At 36.0% G+C, this 11,435-nt stretch overlaps 1 pseudogene; it reads right to left on the bottom strand.

Moving 5' to 3' along the window:
* Positions 1 to 3,432: 3,432 nt before the first annotated feature.
* On the bottom strand, positions 3,433 to 7,412 carry LOC125478217 (annotated as a pseudogene).
* Between the last annotated feature and the right edge of the window lie 4,023 nt (positions 7,413 to 11,435).

The raw sequence follows: 11,435 nt of genomic DNA, 5'->3' as shown, positions 1-11,435 counted from the left end.
AATTAATTCATCCATGCTCAACCACAACCGGAAAAAAAGGCACCCCTCCATTTCTTCCGGCGAATACAACCGATGCGCCGGCCCCTGTCATGGTCTCTTTTTATCATTCTCCTCTCTCCAACTTGTTTCTCCATGCAAAGTTGGATCCAGTACTAATCTCGAAAGGCCACATGTTATAGAGTGGCGCCACGTTCAACGCCGACACTAATCTCGAATGACACTCACCTGTCTGAAAAAAAAATTATTTCTTTAAATTCCAACTTTGCAATATGTTAGAGTGTTGAGAAATTCACTCACCTGACTTTTCTTACTCCCTTTTTAATAAAAAATTTATTATCAATTTTACTCTCATGTAAAACCCTGCTCTCTAGGTTGACAGGTTCGTCCTTTCTCATCTTCTAGAACAACCCATCTCTTTAAATCTTCAAAAAATCAAGTCACTAGTACGTTTGGCCTTTTTAATTTGATTTGTTTTGTGTCAGTACCAGCAAACAGCCTTGAAAACTAGGATAAAAGCTTGTCTGACCAATCCACATAACGAATGCGGTGGGAGATGTAGATGAAGTGGAACACGGTGTTCTTGGGGTGGGTGGTGTGCTGGAGGATGGAGAAAACGCTGAGAATTATGTAAAATGTAAGTAAAATTGTATAGCTGTGATTCTCGTTGTGCATCTTGATCAATTGAATTGTTTCTTTGTAGATTTTGTTTTACTCAATAAAAAAAAAGTAATTTCAATATAAAGGTTATTTTAAGAATAATAGTTGGTAGGAAAATAACATTTCAATTTTTCAACTTTTTGTGGTGGGTGAGATTATAACGTAGCTGGAGAAATAAGACATTCAGGTGGGTCTAGTACCACTCTTATCTTTACTAATTAATAAAACACTCATTGTCAACCAAAACCCAATGAAATTATCAGTTTAATTCTCTAACTAAAATAAAACATGAATAAGAAATATGGGCAGAAATGTAATTTCACACAATCAAATTTTGTTTTTTTTTTTCTTCAAAGTATCACCTACATATAATCCTAATATATCTCTAATAAAAATAAAATAAAACTTCTCACTCCCACATTCTCTATCACCCTCTTCTTCTCTCATTCTATTTCAAAAAAAAAAAAAAAAAATTTCACACACATTTTGTGTGTGCCTATATGCTAGTGTTAATAAAAAAAGTTGTTTTTATCTACACATACATTTTTTTTCTCTCACACAACTCTATTAATTTTTAGCTGGTAGATCGATTGAATTGTTTAAGCTGTCGGATTGAATAGATCGACGAAGATGGTAAAACCAAAAAAAAAATAATTAATTCATCCATGCTGCATCATCAACCACAACCGGGAAAAAAAAAATAAATAAATAAAAAAAAGGGGGCCCCCCTCCATTTCTTCCGGGGAATACAGCCGATGCGCCGACCACTTTGATGGTCACTTTTTATCTTTCTCCTTTCTCTGCAACTTGTTTCTCTATGCAAAGTTGGATCCATGGATTCTGCAAATGGGAACCACAGTTTTATTACTGCTTGCTTGAGCACCTCACTTGATAAATATGATTTTTGAGATATCAATTGCTTATAATTAATGGATAGTTGTTGTGCTTATTTATAGTCAGTCAATGAAAATGCATGCTTCCAGTTTGCAGTGGTGTTGTGGGTTTTGGGGTTAATGGGGGTAGAGAGAAAAAACATTTAAGGGAATATATGAGAGTTTGGTGGAGAAAATATTTAAGTTAGGTGTAGAGATAATTTAATTGGGTCCATATAAAATTTTGCTTTATATTTCCACGTACCTATCCCTAGACAATAATATGTTTCCTCCAAACATTTCCCCTTATTTTTATACAACAAACAATTGTTTAATGTTTCATTAGTCTATCAAAACAAATACAGAGGTTTCAATCGTTAAACCAAGTCCTTAGTTCGTTAGAATCAAATCTGTTTGAATTTTTTATTCTCTTTGTAATTCTTATCTCTAAAAAGTTGGTTAGTCGTTTAGGCATAGGACTTTGTCAGTATTCTTAAGCGCTCTGTTCAAGTTTATTTTTCAGATTTCTTGCTTCATTTGGGATTTCAAGGATTTTAGGAATCAAAATGTGATTATTCACTGTTTGTTTTCAATCAATGAGGTGTGTATTTGATTTTGTTGATTTATGTGGACGATATACTGCTTACAGGAAATAACCCACGTCAAATGCATCACTTAATCAAGAAGCTCAGTACTTTGTTCTCTATGAAAGACTTGGGGCCTCTCCACTATTTTCTAGGCGTCGAAGTCTCCCATTTGAAGAATCATATGCATCTTAGTCAAACAAAGTATGCATTGGATCTTCTAAAGTGGACCAAGTTCGTTGATGCAAAGCCTATCTCTATGCCAGTTCATGCAGGTGGTGAATCACATCCTGATCATCATACTTACAAAGTGTCGTGGGTGCTTTGCAGTACCTCACAATCACAAGTTCTGATCTTTCTTATGCGGTTAATCAAGTGTGCCAGTTTATGCATGCTCCAAACAATTAGCATTGGACGGTTGTGAAACGAATTCTGCTATATGTTAAGTCTACCTATGATCATGGACTTCTGTACAAACCTGGTAACATGCATCTCAGTATGTTTTCAGACATTGATTATGCAGGAGATCCTGACACAAGGCATTCGATAGGAAGCTTCGGTACATACTTAGGTTCGAACCTGGTTTCATGGAGTTCCAAGAAACAAAAAACTGTCTCGCGCTCAAGCACAGAGGCTGAATATAGGCCGCTGGCCTATACTACAGTTGAGCTTCCATGGCTGCGTTCTTTGTTTCATGATCTGCAACTCCCTCTTCTTCATCCACAAATATGGTGTGATAACGTTTCATCAATAACCTTTTCCTCTAATTCTGTGTTTCATTCATGAACCAAACACTTTGAGGTTGATTATCATTATGTTCGAGAGAAAGTGGTTCGTGGTGAGATTCTTGTTAATTTTATCTATTCACAGGATCAATTTGTAGATTTATTCACGAAGGTTTGTCGCCATCAAGGTTCAAGCTTCTGGTTTCCAAGCTTCCAGTTGTTTCTCGTCCTATTAGCTTGCAGGGGGATGTTAGATCAAGTCCTCAGTCCGTTAGAATCAAAACTCTTTTATTCTCTCTGTAATTCTTATCTCTAAACAGTTGGTTAGACGTAGGACTTTGTCAATATTCTTAAGCGCTTTGATTGTATATTTGAATTTCAAACCTTCAATGTACATAGGGGCTTGAAATCCTGAATCTTCAGTATATTATAAATACATGAAACCCAAGCTTCAGTGGGTATGTAATGGACTGTGAAAAACCTAGCTGCATATTTTACAACATTCAGAGTTCTTAGTTTGTACATCAATTGGGTTTAATGTTTCAGTGACCAAGAAAATGATCTAGAGTTAATTTGCTCAAACAGAGACAATAGTAAACACTAAACGGCTACCATATATTCAAAAATTACAAACACCAATCATATTAAGCTGTCACAAAAATAGACGCAATGACGAGTCATCGTGCACAAGTAAGACCACATAAAGTCATTGTTGATAGATAAGAGAACATAATTCTTCACTCAAGGCAAAAACCACATATAGACATTGTTGTAGCACTACCACAAGACAACAAACTTGCCCTACGCCGATCGAGAAGGGACTCACGCAGTCGTTAAGTTCAGTCACAAGGTGATCAGCTGACATATCAGTGCATACAAGGTGTCAGACCACCAAGTCAAAACGCTTAAGATCGCGGAAAAGAAAAATATGGTCACCCAAGGCGGCGCAAACGCCAAATTCCGTTGCCTAGGGCGGCGCAACCTTCAAATCTGGTCATCCAAAGGTGAGCAGCCATCCGATCTGAGGGCATAAGGCGGTGCAATCACAAAACATGTCATTGAGGTTTGCCACTGCGTTTTAAGCGAATGAAGGTGAATCTCACCCACCAACAACCAAGAACCACCTCAACATTCTAAATCTAGCTCCAAATCAAATGACAAGGCCTTGGGAGGAGAAAGATCTCGACTTTCGGGCGGAGGCTCCAATTAAGCCATTGAAAAATGGTTGCCAACAAAAAGGTGGGGGGAGAGAATGTGTGATGGGTAGCACCTTAGAAGGGAGAGGAATGAGAATCGCGGACAACACAGCCTTTCACTTTCTAGCTTTTGTATTTAACATGACTAACAATATTGTTGATGAAAAGTCTAAAAGCTAAACATGGTTAATCTACTAAAATTGATATGGCATCTAAATCCAAATGCCTCAATAAATAATGTCTCACATAATATATAATTCTAACACAAATTTAAACATGGAGCCTCACACATAACGGATTAATACAGTTGACTCGAATTAATGTAATAATCACTCGACTCGAGTAGCTATAATTTAGAAAGTATGACATTACTACTACTAGTACTAACCCACCAAAAAAATTTCCCCGTTGGAATCTCCTTAGGAGGAAGCAGTGCCAGCCTTGCGCCAACACTAGCGGCATCATCGGCTGTGTGGTCGCCCTTACAACGAGTCATAGATGTCTGCGTGAAGCCGGGACAGAAGCTATTCACGCTCAAACCCCTCCCCTCGTATCGCTTGGCCAAAACTCTTGTGTATGCATTGAGTGCAAGCTTTGATACAGAATAGTCAGTCCATACTTCAGGCCACCCTTGGCTCTTCCATCTCCCGCTCTTGACGTCTTCAAGAAACAAACTAACCACCCCCTCGATATCCTTTTCCGATAGGCTTTCACTTTCTAGAAGTTTTTTTGTGCTAGGGTTTTTCAGTTTCTGCAAAAAAAAATATTGAGAGCTTGATGATCGAGGTTTAATGCATGCATGTGTTGTTTCGTGAGCTTAATATATTAATTAGCAAGTTTAATTTTTTGATCGCTTACATTTAGTGAGCCGAGTCTGGAGCTAACGTTAAGTATCCGACCAACATAGGAGGTGCTACAACGGAACATGGGCAAGAGGGCCTCCGTCAGTAACTTAGATCCGTAGAAGTTGGTTTTCATCACTGTCTCAGCATGTTCCACAGAATTTTCATTGATATCGTTAAACGACACAGGCTGCATTATTCACCTTCATATCCAAATTTATAATCAATATAAAGAATCGGTAGCGGCTTTGGAGGAGCGAAAGATTCGATTGCACAGGCCCCAAGTTTGAAGCACACCAATATTTATTTTTTTTGCCCTCTCTAATATTGTAAATAATAATGCTATACATGAAAGTAAAAAAAAATCTTTTGATAATTAATCTATACAAAAAAACTGTCCCACTTTTATGATTTCTCTATAAAATTATTAATAATTTCGTGGTCACATGTTACCATAGTATAATGATATTCTTTTTCCTTTGTAATCAGAAGATCTTAAGTTCAAATATCGTGATGTGAGTTTAATATTAAATATTGTGACAGACTTATGTGTGGCTTAGCACATCTCCATTTCTTAGGATAAATAATATCATTAATATTTAATAATAGTAACAATAATATAGTGATGAGGCCTACAAATGTAATCACAAATCAAACTTATATATCAATAGAAATTTTAATAAATTCTCAACGCAGCCTCTCGTTTTATCTCCCGCACTATTCCATTTTTCACGGACTCACCACTTAACCCTAATTTATTATTTCGTGCCAATTAAGAGAAGTTCTCAAATCACTAAACAGTTCTCCATTTAAGTTGAAATTTGTAAATTTAGGTATTTCTTGATCTCACTGTAAACTTATAATCAGTGACACTATTAATGACATTTGATCCACTTGACCATGTTTGTTCTCTAGAAACGTGAATATCTACCTCCACCGACCTTTTCTTTGTCCCTCATCAAATACACCTAACATATTATATATAAGGTCAAACTTCACAGATACATATTTAAGATATTTGATTATATAGAATGGATCACACTGTGACACAGATATATTAAAGATATTCGATTGTATAGAATGGACAGATTGTATAGAACAGATTACATTGTCACACAGATATATATTGAAGGATCCAATATTCGATTATATATATATATATATATATATATATAACGGATCACATTGTCAAATATATAATATTATGGTGACAATGTAATATGACGTCTACAATGTAAGAATCGATTTTGTTATAGTAATAACAATGTTAATATGTGTTATTATATCATAATATTACCACAATATAACTTTAAGCTGTAAATTAAACTTTTGACAATTATAGTATAACTTTACCATGAATTTTAACAATTTAGACGTTATTAATTTCAAGTTGTAAGACCACTTAACGTGAAGGCAAGGAGCCCAAGTAAATAACATAAATTCGTATAAAATTCCACTGTAATGTTAAAAAAAAAAAAAAAAAGTAATTAAGATGGAAATAGAGAAAGCTTACAAGAATATCCAATACTGCATAGGCTTTTTGGAACCATAAGGTGAAAGATTTGATAGAAGCAGGATCGGAGACATCAAGGCAAGAGAAGACTACACTGTAAAGACCTTGAGCTCTGAGTGCCTCAAGAGCCTTGCCACCCCTTTCCTTGTCTCTGGCTGTTAATATCACTCTCACTCCCAACTCCGCCATCCTCTTCGCAACTGCAAACCCTATTCCCTTGTTTGCTCCTGTCACTATCGCAACCGTGTCCTCCGACCACCATCTTCTTCGATGTCGATCCACCACCATCAAAATTATACAACAAATTGTACTTCCACAATATTATTATTATTATTGTTCTTTTCTTTTTCTCAATTATAGTCAAGGCATGAAAGTTAATTAAACAACAGTAGTAATATTGAATGACCCCATGCATGCATCTACCAAAATTAAAAGCTCAAATAATATATAGTAATGGCAAAGTACATAAAAGCAACGGTTAAGGACCAAACCTAAACGCATAAAGGAAGAGAAGAAAAGAAAGGAGAACTAATAAGACCTAACCTAAATGGTTAGAGACCAAACTAAAGTAATGGGTTGAAACCAACATAGATTATTTTTTTTACAATTAATACTGTGAATTCATTTAAACTACGGGGAAGGGGATTCAAATTTTAGTGCAGAAGGAAAAGTACTACTCTAATCAACTTGACTAAACCTAAGTCTGCATAGAGTGACAACTTAAAAAAGAAAAAAGGAATCAAATACTGTTTTATCATGCATCATGCAAGAGAGAGAGAGAGAAGGTATTATCTTTTACCTGCTGGTTGGGGCTGGGGAGAGGGAACGAGAAGGAGAAGGAGAAGAGATGGTAGCTTCTTTGGACTCCATAAATTAAGTTGGGGTGAGAGAGAGGGAGGTCTATTAATTGGAAGGGGGTGGAGAGGATGAATGGTAGCAATCTGAATTTATAGACCAAAGGAGATTAAGAAATTGCAAGTGTATGAATTCGACATTAATAAATTGAAGGCATAATCATATGATATGCACATGAATAAATTAAAAAGACCAAACCCACCCACGTTCCTAACTTAAGGTAGCTCCTACTTTGTTTCTTTCCTTTATAATTTAGTATATGTTCCACCGGTTGCCTTTGCCTTATATATATTTCAATTCCCGTAGCATTTTTCAAGAATCCAAACCATCTATATCCATTTAGTATACCTAATTTAAAATCATTAAAACATTTATTTATAATAAAAAATAGACTAATGCCATTATCAGTTCTGCTCTCCTAATGCTCTCATTTTGAGGACTTGTGAGGACTAAATGCATAATAGCCATAAGACTATATTAGTTTAGATCCAAATAGTTAATATATTCAACTTAATAAAGTAAAATCAACTTAAGATCCATGAACCATTAGAAAACTCATCTTCGTTTTGGTTTATTAAGTTGTCAAATATTTTAAGCCTTTGAATCTAAACTAATATAATTTTGTGGCTAATATGCATTTGGTCCTCACTGGTCCTCAAATGAGGGCCCTAGGAGAGCAGGACTCATACGGTTATACAAAGAAATACTAAAATGACTATCCCAAGCATTGTGAAGCTAAGCACACCCCCTTCTCCCTTACTATAGATAATATCATTTGTTAAAGAAAAATGACCATTATTTAATCCAACGGTTATGTAGTTTTAAATTGTTGTATTTTATTGACTATTAGTTAGTTGAAATACATTATAAAGTAGACCCCAACAATGATATATAAATATGAAGCGGCTGCATGCGGATGCGGCTGTTCTTTTATCAATTACAAAGAACCATTGTCCACCCTCCCTGGTGGTGTTGTGGTCCTCCAGTCCAGTGCCTGCCGTGCGCCCCCTATACTGGTAGCTGTTGACTTTCCAGTCATTACTCGTCTGTTTTTGGTAGAAAATATATATCAAGGTTAGTGTGTTATTTAAAATAGTCAAGGATCTCTGTCTCACATGACTCTGTTATTAATCTGCATCAATGTCTTTGTTACAAATGTGTACTTACACACGGAAGGAGGCTGAAGGCCAAGTGTGAATTGGAATTTAACAACATTCTTGAACGTAGATTAAGTTCAGATCTCCGTTCCCATAAACTAGAGTAGTTTTAATTTTTTGAAATATCGCTCGTATAAAAAGAATATTGGTTTATCAAAACAACACATTGACCCATGCATAGAATAAACTCTAGTTTTTCATTTGTTTCACCTTCGAACATTATTCATCGTATCCCCACTCATGCATCATTTCTAGAACTCTAGACATTCTTGAGGCCGGACTTAGTCTTCTTCAGAAACATTTTGTACTTTACAGTTAACGAAAGAGTTAAGCTATTAGCTTCAAACGTCGAACAAACTGGTTCGGTATCTTGGAAAGCTTACAAATACAGAAATGGCGAGAACTACGTCTTTGACCAGAAACGGCTTAGAGTAGCTTCTATTGATCCGTGTGGTTCATCAGTTGGGAGATAAACATTGTCCTCAAACTGCAACCAACATAAAAGGAGAAAGAAATTTTCATGACTCAATGAAGGATAACACATCATTAGCTAATACCACAAGAAGAGAACGATTAAAATTATCAGATAACCTCACCATATAAAGTCCACATACAAGTACAATGCATCGGAAAGTCTTGTCCATTAGCGTCCTGTAGGTTGTCGTTATACCAAGGATTTGGTTTCACACGTATCTCATTAAACTTAATCCCTTATTTAAAAATGTGCCATTTTCACGACCTCTAAAACACGTGTATATTGAATACAATAACTGGCTGGGTTTTATCAACTTGCAATTTCTATGCCTAACAGAATCTTTGCAATTCCACGTTACAACATTGACATAAAAATATTATTCATGAATCTTGATCACGAAGAAGCTATTGCCTACGTGATCACAACGTGAATTGAACCTGTAAAAGAAACAGCAGTTTCCAAACAAGTGTCACAGAACTACTGGACAAAGCAGATACCATCAGCATACTATAATTTAAACAAGCTATGAAGGGTGAGGGCTGAAGACACCAGGAAGGAAAAATGCGCGCTGCAGTGGACATCTGCTTTGCGAGGAACATGGAATGTGAGCTAAAAAGCAACATGGCCCTAAGCAGAATAACAGGCAAAAGATAGGTTTAGGAAAGCTGCTGAGTAAAAGGCCTGACTGATCAGAAATCAATTTACTCTTTTCAAACAGTAGATATATACGGATGAGAGCCACCGGCAGAAGTTTAATCTGTTAGTTATTAAGTATATAGATTTTATATGCAAAAACTTACATAACAAAAGAGTCTGACCTTCACAATAGTACTCTCCTAGTTAGATAGATTAACAGGTCAGAAATGGATATTCGGCATTTTCAGTTGTTAACCTGCCTCCTTACATCTGGATTCGAAGCACTCATAGATGTGGTTCTCTACTAAAACAACTCAAGTGGTTTTTTATTAGGGAGGAGAAAGTCGAACAAAAGTAAAGGTTCTAAACTATTTTGAGCAACAAGTCACTCGGAAGTCGGGATAGACTCAAACTTTGTCTTTTTTTGTTGGTCAGTGTTTATGCTGCTTTTGTGGCAGAAATAGTTGATGACAGTATTAAATTAAAAATCAGATCTATCTATTTGTTTCTAAAGGCAGTTTAAGAGTTAACATTACTTATTTGTTAAGTATTTTGTAGCCTGGAGGAAAGGTCTGATCATAGTTTTAAAGGCAGTGATAAAGACCCACGTATATATTCCATCATGGAATACCATCAGGCTGTAACTTGTTGGCTTATGACTCCATCCGTAAATTACTTGCAAATTCAACCAAGTAGTCCATTCATTCTACCAATGTTAGCCTTGTTATTGCCTTTCAGAAATTGTCTGTGCAAGATGTTCGTCTTTTGTCTTCATTTTCGTTCACTTGAAATATATATGATAATTTCTTCACATTTACAGGGATGGCAGAATCAAACTATTTGGCAAAGATGACACTGAAGCTCTACTTGAGTCGGTCAATGCAGTTCCAAGCAAGTTTATACAGGGTACAAGTATTACGTGTTACTTTCTTCGATTTCCAACTGTTTTGTTTCGGTTTTCTTGTTAATGTAGTGAAATTTAGAGACCCTTTGTTCTTCTTGAAAAGTATAGCAGTCAGTTCTTTCGTACAATGATTCAATAGTCTGATATAATGGTGATGTTTGTGTTCAGTTTATGGAGAACCAAGGCATACTTCTAAATGCACATACTATGCCTTCCTCTGATATATTTTTCGTTCTTCGATGAATGAATTATCGAAACTTAGTTTTTGGCTTTGTTTATCTACCGCCGTGTAATAATTATTTTGCAATGTTGTGCTTAGGTTTGGGACATAGAAAAGAACATGTTGGCTGATGTTCATCCTTTTCAACAAGATAGTACCTTGCCAACGTTATGCAGCATATAGTCCCTACATGTAAGTGTGTGTCACTCCCAATTGGGATCGATCAAGTAGATAGGCGGGTTCATTTGTTTCAAGTAAATTTATGTATTGGACAACTGTGTTTGCAGGTATGATGGAGATTCTGGTGGTAATGTTACAGTTTTGAAGCTTGAGCAAGAAAAGTGATTGCACGACATCATCCCAGGCATCATAACTCTTCTGCTGAAGTATTCATTGAAATCCCTTATAAGGTTCTCCACCTGTAAGGATCGTAACTATCCAATATAGCTTGCCAACGACCTGTACTTTTATTATTCAGATGAGAACCTATAAGATTAAGAGCCGACGGAAGGCCATGAGTATAAGTTATTGCACGTTGTGCGAGTCTCAAAGAATCATCTGAAGTTCTTGTCTTCTGAAAGCATTCAAACTTAAAAGCTCAAGAGCCTTGTCGGCTTCTAACTTTTGGACCTTGTATACCAACTTATACATTTAATCAACGAACATTTTGGTGCCATGAAGTACTTGGACTAAGATCTCCTCAACAATGTTGCTGAGAGATGTAGCTCCATAGCAGTTAAAAACAGATCACACATTTAATCAACGAACATTTTTCTATGTTTGTATCCAAAAGAAATAG

Source organism: the organism of the source record quoted next, unplaced genomic scaffold, assembly GCF_019419815.1.
Source record: "Pyrus x bretschneideri cultivar Hongxiangsu unplaced genomic scaffold, Pyrus_bretschneideri_v1 Contig24, whole genome shotgun sequence".
Lineage (NCBI taxonomy): Eukaryota > Viridiplantae > Streptophyta > Magnoliopsida > Rosales > Rosaceae > Pyrus > Pyrus x bretschneideri.
This window is presented reverse-complemented; position numbering and strand designations above follow the sequence as displayed.